This window comes from Ursus americanus, chromosome 25, assembly GCF_024610735.1.
Source record: "Ursus americanus isolate L20-20 chromosome 25, mUrsAme1.1.p, whole genome shotgun sequence".
Taxonomy (NCBI): Eukaryota; Metazoa; Chordata; class Mammalia; order Carnivora; family Ursidae; genus Ursus; species Ursus americanus.
The window spans coordinates 29,722,869-29,733,583 of NC_142151.1; the positions used below are offsets into that span (position 1 = coordinate 29,722,869).

At 38.2% G+C, this 10,715-nt stretch overlaps 1 protein-coding gene across 1 annotated transcript in view; it reads left to right on the plus strand.

Moving 5' to 3' along the window:
• Positions 1 to 7,642, plus strand: part of RESF1 (retroelement silencing factor 1) — a 305,299-nt gene extending 297,657 nt beyond the window's left edge. Inside the window, exons 13-14 of the transcript XR_006782301.2 lie at positions 5,170 to 5,430; positions 7,595 to 7,642. The gene's annotated coding sequence lies outside the window, so the exon portion shown is untranslated. The remainder of the gene's footprint in view (positions 1 to 5,169; positions 5,431 to 7,594) is intronic.
• The last annotated feature ends 3,073 nt before the right edge of the window (positions 7,643 to 10,715 follow it).

The window sequence follows — 10,715 nt, forward strand, 5'->3', positions numbered from 1 at the left end:
ATCATGACCTGAGCCTAAATCAAATGTTAGATGCTCAACTGACTGAGCCACCCAGGCACCCCTTCCTTGCTTTCTACTTATGGTTTACTACTGTTGCTCAACCAAAAGATGGCAGCAAAGGGAAAAATCTTCAATTTAATATTTTCTTCTCACATCTACCTCACAGAGAATATTAGTTCACCTAGTCCACCACTTTATCTATGTTAGAATTTATCAGACTCTTTAAGTACTCTGAATTTTAATATTACTAGCAGAATAATTTTTAATAGATCACAGCTTGTATTATTAATGTTATAATAGCTGTTCTTGAAATCACATAGTTTTCACTCATATCAGTCAATTCAGAAGAAGGGAACATATTGGAATTACAATTCTTAGCTGACAGAACAATTAAATAGACTAGGAAACATGCTGTTCAAACCAATTGACTCTCCAATTATTTTTATTTGAGGGGCAAATCATTTCATAATTTTGCAATGCCTATATCAAATATATTAATTAACCACTGATGAATACTCACATCTCCCAGTAGAATTTGAACTTCAGTTCAGTTCAGCAAATATTTGTTAAGCACCTGTTATATGCTAAGCTCTATGCTGTGCTGCCTTAGAAGAGTCTATCAGGTTGGTCAAAGACACGGATAGAAATTCCAACAAATAGGGGGCGCCTGGGTGGCACAGAGGTTAAGCGTCTGCCTTTGGCTCAGGGCGTGATACCAGCGTTATGGGATCGAGCCCCACATCAGGCTTCTCTGCTGTGAGCCTGCTTCTTCCTCTCCCACTCCCCCTGCTTGTGTTCCCTCTCTCGCTGGTTGTCTCTATCTCTGTCGAATAAATAAATAAAATCTTTAAAAAAAAAAAAAAGAAATTCCAACAAATAAGGTAAGTGCTGAGGTAAAGGTATGTACAGGTACCACAGGAGCAATGAGAAGCACACTATACCCTGTCTGGGAGACGAGGGAGATTTTTCTAGGGTAGACGAGGCCTGAGCTGCAGTACAATGAATGAGCTGGATTTAGATGACCAAGAGTTGGCTGAGCAAAGAAACTTGGGAAGACATTCCAAGGTGGAAACAATCACAAGCCATAGCAGGAATCCCAAACTTACAGTGGAATGTTGGGAGAATGGGGACATGTGAGCAGGGTTTGCTAGCAATTAAGTATTACCTGAGAGTAAGGTTTATTATAGGGAGAAGAAGAAGATGAAACTGGGGCCTAGGGAGCCCAGTTCTTTGAAGACTTTTCAAACCAACTAAGAATGAATTCTAATGAATAAACTGTAGGCCCTCAAGCGCTGTCTAAAGAATTTTAGGCAAAGAAGTAATATGGTAAAAATTTCCTGTTTAGGTATATCATTAGTTTTAATTTAGTTTTAATTTCTTTTTTTTTTTTTTAAGATTTTATTTATTTATTTGACAGAGAGGGAGACAGCCAGCGAGAGAGGGAACACAAGCAGGGGGAGCGGGAGAGGGAGAAGCAGGCTCCCAGCGGAGGAGCCTGATGCGGGGCTCGATCCCAGAACGCCAGGATCACACCCTGAGCTGAAGGCAGACACTTAATGACTGAGCCACCCAGGTGCCCCTAGTTTTAATTTCTTAAAAATGTTTTGAGGGGTGCCCGGGTGGCTCAGTTGGCTAAGAGTCTGACTCTTGGTTTCAGCTCAGGTCATGATCTCAGGGTTGTGAAACTGAACCCCAAGTCAGACTCTATGCTGGGCGTGGAACCTGCTTAAGATTCTCTTTCTCCCTCTCCCTTGACCCCTCCCCCCTTAAAAAATGCTATTGACTTGATTACAAAGCCAGGTTAATTGTCCCACAGAAAGTCCCAATTTCTGGTTTTGACTGAATATTCCTCTTACTGTTACTTAACTTTTTCCTGTATCCTCCATGTTTCCTGTAGACTTCAGGCTTGATTAGATTTAGGTCCGAGGTTTGTTTGTTTATTTGTTTTTTAAGGACTTTTTCATAGGTGGCAATGTGTACTTCATATTGTATCATATGCAAAAGCATGTACTATCTGGTTTTCTTACCTTTACTGAACGCTAAGACTGATCAGTGAGTCCAACCTGCTCCATTTATTGGAAAGTTTCCCATTAATCTTTTATCTAATGATTTTGTGATCCCTTGCTAACCATTTCATTAGGAGTTGCAAAATGTTGATTTTCTAATTCAAATATAGAACTCTTATCTATTAGAGCTATTAAATTTCCAGGAAATTCTGTTCATACTAGAAAAGCAAAATAAATTCTCATTTCTTTCCTTTTAGTTATCAATTTTTAGAGTAATGAGTTGGTGCTCAGCAACCTTTAATTGTATCCATACATTCTTGTATTTTCTTTACTCTTTTTTTTTTAAAGATGTCTTTTTAAAAAAATTCATTTTAATCATTTGGAATTATAATTCTTTTGATGATCAAATCATCTAATCTTTGACCAGTGGGAACCTCTTCCAGCTGGCTCATGGTTTTTTGTTTTTTGATGTGTTCCCATTATTAGGTTTAGATAACATCTTTGCTTTCTGGTACAACAAGCTGTTCCAAGCTCATCTTGTATATTTTCTGCCTCACACATGGTTTAGGCTTGGTGCCTCGGAATGAGAAATGGTATTTAATTTTAGCTATTCTAATGGGTGTATAATAGTATTTCATTGTGGTTTTAACTTGCATTTCACTGATAACTAATGATTGTGAGCATCTTTTTGTATGCTGATTGACCATCTATCTTTGGTGAAAGTGTCTGTTCAAATCTTTCACCCATTTAAAAAAAGTTGGGTTGTGTTTTTATTACTAAGTTGTAAAGGTTTCTTTTTTATATATATTCTGAATTCAAGTCTTTTGCCAGATATATGTATTGTGAATATTTCTCCCAGTTTGTGGCTTGCCATTTAATTTCCCTATTGTGTTTTTCAAAGAGCAGAAGTTTTATGTTTTCATAAAGTCCAAATTATCAGTTATTTCTTTTAAGGCTTCTGCTTTTTTATGTCTGAAGATACCTTTCACTATCCCAAAGTTGTAAAGATTTTTCCCCCTGTTTTCTAAATAATTTATGGTTTTAGCTATTTTCTTTAGGTCTATGATCCAGTTTGAGTTAATTTTTGTGTATGGTGTGAGGTGTAAAAATGAGTTTCATTTTTTTCCTGTTCTCACACCATTTGTTTAAAAGACTGTGTTTTTCCCTCATTGGATTACCTTGGCACCATTTTTGAAAATCAGTTGGCCACATATGCGTGGGTCTATCTCTGGACTTTATTCCGTTGCACTGATCTCTAGGTACATCCTTACGCTAATAAAAAAATTGCCTTGATTATGCCCACTTTATGGGAAATCTTGAAATGAAGTAGTGTAAGTTTTTGATCTTAGTTTTTCTTTTTCAAAATTGTTAGGTTCTTTGAATTTCCATATTAGTTTTAGCTTATCGATATCTACAAAAGAGACTCCTGAAATTCTTACTGGAATTGCACTGAATCTGTAGATCAACTTGGGAAGCATTGACGTTTTAACGATATTGATTGTTTCCATCTATAAGCATGGTGTACCTTTCCATTTATTTAGATCTTTAATTTCTCTCAGCAATGTTTTGTTGTGGTTTCAGTGTACAGGTAGATTTCATACATATTTTGTTAAAATAAGTATTTTCATGTTTTGGATGTTGCTGTAAATGGTATTTTAAATTTCAGTTTCCAGTTGTTTATTAGTAATATATAGAAATACAATTGACTTTTGTATAATAGCCTGATATCCTATGACTTTGCCAAACTAACTTATTAGCTTCAGTTACTTTCCTACAGATAAGGAATGATATTTGAAGACCACAATCTAGATTTTAGGAATGTTCACTGCTGCTGGGTTGTCATCGTTTCTAGGGCTTTTCATTGGATAGCACCAGGAAGAAATCATGAGGATATATTGATATCATTGGTTTTAGATGACTGGAGTTTTACTTAAAACCTTTGGTTTAATTTAATTGTATGTCTTTTCTCATGTTAAGAATCCTGGTTCTTAAAAAAAAAAAAAAAAAAAAAGAATCCTGGTTCTTAACATTATTAGCATAATTGCTTGTTTTAGCTAACAATATAAATATATTTGTATCGAAATATCAATCTTCATGTCATTACTAATAAGATAGAATGAAGTTCAAGATTTATTTATTTATTTATTTTTTGCAGTTCTTTTTATCCTTAGAGTATCCCACTGAGGATATTCAGTGAAGATCCTATATAACATATTAGATTAATTTGCTTTCATTTATTTTAAATTTCTAAATGTTTAATTTCATTTATTATTATATAAACATTTTTATTATTCAAGGTTAAGACTAAACTGCATTCAGACAAGTCTTATTTCCATCACTGTCCCATCCATCCTATTCCCTCATGGGTAATTTTTTACATCAGTATTTCATTGGTTCATTCTGCAAATACAAGCAAAAATAGCAATTTTTTTGTTTATTTACATTTGTATCTTTGAGATAGACTACTAGAAATGGGAATATTGGGCCAAAAGATAAATACATTTGTAACTTTGTTAACTATCAATAAATTTGCCCATATAAAGACTGAACTATTTTGTATTCATATCAGAATTGTATGAGAGCCTAGTTTTTCCAAAATCTTACTAACAGAGTATATTGTCAAAGTTTGAAGTTTTGCCAACAAATAGGTGAGAGATGTTATTTCAATAAGGATTTTAATTTATATTTTATAATATATTTTTAATGATTATTTTTTTCTGGAATATTACTAATGCTACAGATTATTGCCTTTTAACAGATACTGCTGATCCTTGAAAATGGAAATGATTTTATTGTATGAATTTGACATTGGTTATCTTCTCTGTTGAATTCTTGATCAATAATCAGTGACATCTGAATTACATATTCATTTATATAAATTCAGGGACAGGTTATCTATATCATGTATTAGCTAAACCCTTATTTCCTTTCCTCCTTTTTTTGCCGTATGATCTATGACTACTTGACCAATAATTAATACTTTCCTTGTTAGCTGACTAGGCAGTCAGTATAAAACATAATGGTAACGTAACTAAATCTGTCAGTGTTACTATTTGCTAGTCATTCAGCATTACAATTAGTTATATAGTAAATTTCTCCCTGGATTGTTGATTTTATTTTATTTTATTTTATTTTTTAAAGATTTTATTTATTTATTTGACAGAGCAAGAGCAAGCACAAGCATGGGGAGCAGCAGAGGGAGAGGGAGAAGCAGACTTCCCACCCAGCAGGGAGCCCAACACGGGCCTTGATCCCAGAACCCCAGGATCATGACCCAAGCCCAAGGCAGATGCTTAACCGACTGAGCCACCTAGGCGCCCCTGGATTGTTGATTTTAATAACCCATGTTAATTCTCTACCACCTTGGAAAACTGAGCATTGTCTGAAAGTGAATGTACACTGATAACATATGCTAACATACCTGGTAAGTGGAATGAGAAAGTGGTGGTTTGTGTAAGTGAGTCTGCATTTCTCAGCTGTTTTTCATGCCTCTGTTCATACTTGTAATTGAGATTATCAGGTTAGTAAGGCAAACAATCACTATAAGGAAAGCGTTTTTCAGGCATGTGGGAGGTAACTTGGACAAAGAGCAAAGCCCCAATCACAACTGTTGGAAACTGTCATTTTACTGTCATTTTCATGACGGTTTTCTTATTAATGACATTTATTACCAACTCTCTTGTTTCTGATGTACATTAATGATCCATTAACCAGATAATGCCCACCATTTGCCAGAGGAATATCAGACTCTGAAAACCTACCTGGTAAGATGCAAAGGTTGAGGTCAGGTGGTATGTGTAGGGTGCTCCCACTGGCTTTCACTGTGCTGGAGTAAGGGGAGCTCTAGTTGTAGCCCTTGCTTATGTGAAATGGTAGGAGCACTCTCTGAGAGGCAGGGGCACTGGTTTCCTGAAGCTGTCATGGTCTAAATGTTAGCTGTTATATCTCTTTAGAAGTTTGGAAGAGTCTCCTCATTAAAAATTTTCCTTTAGACTGTCAGGGCTTGAAGACAGAGATCATATCTTGCATACCTTTAATATCTACATTTGACTCATATTTCTTCCCAGATCAAGAGATGCTGAAGCCTTGGAATTTCTGTGCCCTTGACCAGTAGTTATTTTTCCTCCCACAATTGTTTGGAGGAGAAACAGTGCACTCCATGTGGGCAGGAATTTGTCCTGTGCCCTGGCTGTCTGAACCCACAGTGGTGCCATGATTTTAACAGCGAGTTAAAATCCAGTACCCATTGACTCTTATACTGAGGTCCCTGTCTATCAGAATGGATTCCTTAATACTGATGCCATCCTGGATCAGACATGAATCAGTGCCCTCCCAAAACACACACACACACAGACACAGACACACACACACACACACACACACACACACACACACACACACTTTTGGACTTACATTTTAAAATACTGTCTCCACTTTGGGGATGGTTCTATTACAAATATGCTATCTTAGTCACAGCTCATTCATTCCTAGGGCTTACATTCGTCTCTTTGCCAGTTCACTGTTGGATTCCCAGCAGATCTGAAGGCCAGGACTATATATGGTTACGAGAAAAGCTCCTTTCTTTGGCAGTGCCCAAGGAGGATAAGTAGAAAAAAAGCTAGCCTGAGTTTATTGCTTAAGTTCACCCTTATCTGCTCACTTCTTTGAAGCAGGAGTGTCTTGCTTTCCCTTTCTAAGCCACACAACTTACGTATTATTAAAAATAAAGTGTGCCTATGATTTCGTTCCATTGGCTAGTAATTTATTTAAAGTGGATCCATGAGCCAGTTCTGGCAAATGAGATGGAAGTGGAACTGACCTGTGAGGGGTTCCTTTCCCGGAAAACAAGACAAAGGCCCCAAAGGAAAAAGCTCTTGCTCCCTGCCCCTTTTTATTGGCTTGAACTGGGGGCATTTCCAGAGCAGCGGAAACAGCCCTCCTGCAAACTTGAGACAATAAGCGTGAGGACAAGAACCAACACACTAAGCACAGCAGAGCAACAGGAGAGCTGAGTCCCTTTTGCATCATTTTGCACCTGAACGGATACCAGCAACACCCTACCTCTGGGCTTGTTCTATGGGAAAATTGATCTATTATTTGTTTAAGCCTGAAGTTGGGTTTTCTTTTACTTGCAAAAGCATGAATTCTAACTTGGAGTTAATTTTTTCTTAGAACATCAGACTGGTCTTATTTCTAGGTATTATCTCATCTGACACTTACTGTGACCTCACATTCATGCATTCCTGGCCCATCCCTCTCTTGGAATTTTATTTTTCTTTGTGTCCCAGTTGTATACTTTTCCCGTCCACCACTGGATGTCCCCCTACACTTTTCTCTAAAGGCTAAATAAGACTATTCTACTCCAGGGGCACCTGGGTGGCTCAGTCAGTTAAGCAGCTGCCTTTGGATCTGGTCATGATCCGAGGGTCCTGGGATTGAGCCCCTCTTCTAGTTCTCTGCTCCATGGGAAACCTGCTTCTCCTGCTGCCTGCTGCTCTCCCTGCTTGTGCTCTCTCTCTTTCTCTGTCAAATAAATAAAATAAAAGACTATTTTAATCCAACGTAAATATTCTATTTTTTAACTGTAGGAAACAATGATATATGGAGGATCTACTGCGTGTCAGGCAGCAAACCAGGTATGTTAGACTTACCAATTCCCTCACCGATTCTTCTGAGAGCTGCAAACAGAGTAAAGCACTCTAGCTCTTTAAGCCGAAAGAGATTGATTGCTTTCATGGTACAGGGTAGCTTACAGAATTTCCAAGAGTGCCAGTGACCAGGCTTAAGTGCTGCACAGCTTACTTAAAGAAACACTCAACCACACCGGACTGTCAGCACACACCGCCCCCACCCCCACCCCCCCACAGGGCTGCTTGTGCGTGAGAGCCCTGGGCACCTGGGACACTAGGGCGTGGTCAGCGGAATTCTGCCACAGCAGCCCTGTAGGAATCATGTGCCGGCACCGCCAGAGCCCACGGGTCCCAGGGCAGCTGCCTCCTCATGGGAGTTTTTTTCACCTTCCAAGTCTCCCAAGCTTGCTTGACCAAACTTGGCCATCTATGTAACTGTGGCTACAGGGGAGTCTAAAAAAGCTGGGTTCTTCGTTTTCCAGCATCTCAAGTGTGGGATGGCAAGCTAGAAAGGTTTGCAACTGGCACTGAATGAGCCAATAGAAGGATCTGACCCTGGCTTCCTTAAAGATCTTTCTTTACAGGGGAGTTATTTAACTGGTTAATTGCCACAAGGCAGAGCGAACAGATGGATTGCAATTCGGTGGCATCTCGAAGAGGAGTAGTGTTGGAATGATTGAGGTGGAATTCCAGGAATGAGGGCCGTGGTGAATGAAGGATGCCTCTGCTGGCTGAGGAGGAAATAGTGGCTTCTTGCCCTAGGTTAAGGAGTTATTCCTGAAATTTCTTTCAGGTAGCTCCATAGGTAAACATTAAAATATTCACATATTTCTTTAAATAAGACGATGACCTACTTTAAATAAATTAAATCCTTAAAATTTTTGTTTTAACCTGTTTTTAATTTACTTCTGGAGGTAAACGTCTCCTCCTTTCTGTTCCTATGTGAGTATACGGGAAAGCCAACCTGTGGGATGTCCTTGCTCTGGTGCTGTGATCTTATATGAAATGTTGAATAGGGGCGCCTGGGTAGTGCAGTTGTTAAGCGTCTGCCTTCGGCTCAGGGCGTGATCCCGGCGTTCTGGGATCGAGCCCCACATCAGGCTCCTCCGCTATGAGCCTGCTTCTTCCTCTCCCACTCCCCTGCTGTGTTCCCTCTCTCACTGGCTGTTTCTCTGTCACATAAATTAAAAAATCTTTAAAAAAGAAAAAAAAAGAAATGTTGAATAAAAGCCCTTCTAGCTGCTTATGAAAAGTCTTAATGAACTGAGAGGGTGGAGGAATCTTTCCAACTGCTCCTATACTCATTACCTTAGTAATGGACATATTTTAACGTCTGAAAAATAAGAAAGTTTCTTCATTGATTATTCTGTACTAAACTGTTAGGGTTTTTTTCCTTTCAAGAGCACCGTTCATTAATTTAGTACCACCAGCTAGCTGACAGGTTGTCCCACAGGCTGTCAAGGGCATTGACAAGTGACACAGATATTGTTTTTCCTGAAGGATTCCGGGGGCCTTTTCACCCCCACTCACAGGGTACTGACAGCAGAGAATGTCAATCCACTGGCAAGGAGTCTCCAACTAGCAGACTGAACATTTCCTGCTGCTGCCAGAAACCCAATACCATGGAGTGAAGCTCTTCTTTGCAGTCAGCACCCCCCACCCCCATTCATTTTCAGAGCCTGTTTTTCCTTTGACAACACCTCTCAGAACTGTGACAAGTGTACAAATGAACTGTCTATCCCTACTCTGCTGTACAGCAACATGTCTACTGTCTTAAATCCTCAAACACAGCAGCCTCTAGTTCATTTTCTTGACGTATTCATTCTGGTAGCTGTACCGGAGGTTATCAAATTAAATTTTCGTTAGCGAATATCTCAAAAGACGAAGTGTATCTCTCGGCAGGATTGTCTAGCTTTCATAAAGTTTACTACGAAGTTACTTTAAAATGAATCATGCTTTTCTTATTAACATCATCTTACAAATGGGTAATTTCATACTTATAAAAAAACTAGTCTCAATATGTGAGAAAGCAGCAAATTAGGGACAAAAATTTGAAGGAAAACGGAACATTACTAATAATTTTAGCACATTTCAGCACAGATATCAGATTCAGTGTTTGTTGGATGAAAACTCATATTATTTGAACACTAATCTTCCTGGGTTATTAGGCCTAGTAAATAGTAAACACTTTGAAAATGTCAAGTCTATGGCTTTTAGCCATTTGTTGCAAAAGTGTTTTGCTGTTTCCTCTTCAATTTAGTTTATTTTGTAAAGACTTCTGTTTGATAGTAGGTCTCACTTCCTTCAGAATATCTGATAGATAAGAGGCTCAACACTGGTATTTGAGTTTTATCCTCTTGTTTGTGAGCCTGGGACTGAATCTTATCTCCAGAACCAGGCCTTCTGCCTGAGCCATAATACTTGGACAGCGCCTGAATGAGTTAACCCTGATGCCCACATGAGGTGAAAGTAGTCACTGCCCTAATTTTTTTTTAAATTTCTGTAAGTTTGTCATCATAGGAGGTTTAAGTAAATGAAATAATATATAGAAATTAACAGTAAAAGATGAGGTGAAAGTAAGGAAAAAGAAGAAAGCAGATCATTAAGAAGAAAGAAATGTATAGAAGTTTGAATAACAAGAATGTTTGATTGAACACTTACTAGTTGAGGACTGGTTTAGCTTAGAGCAGGGGTTAGCAAACTGGATTGTTGGCCAAATGTGGCCCAATACGTGTTTCTATACAGCTCATGAATCAAGAGTGGTTTTTATTATATTGTAATGGTTGGGAAAAAAAATAAAAGATGTCCATTTTGTGACATGTGAAAATTATAAGAAATTCAAATTTCGGTGTCCATGAATAAGGTTTTATTAGAACATGGCTGCTCTCTAAGTATTGTTTGTGGCTGCTTTCACACTATTATGGCCAAGTTGAGTAGTTATGACAGAGATCATGTAGTCTGCAAAATACATACTATCTGGCCTTTTACAGCAAAAGGTTGTTCACCCCAGACTAGATTTCTAAGTTTAATTTTTTTTTAAGATTTCATTTATTTTATTTTGAGAGACAGAGAACACAGA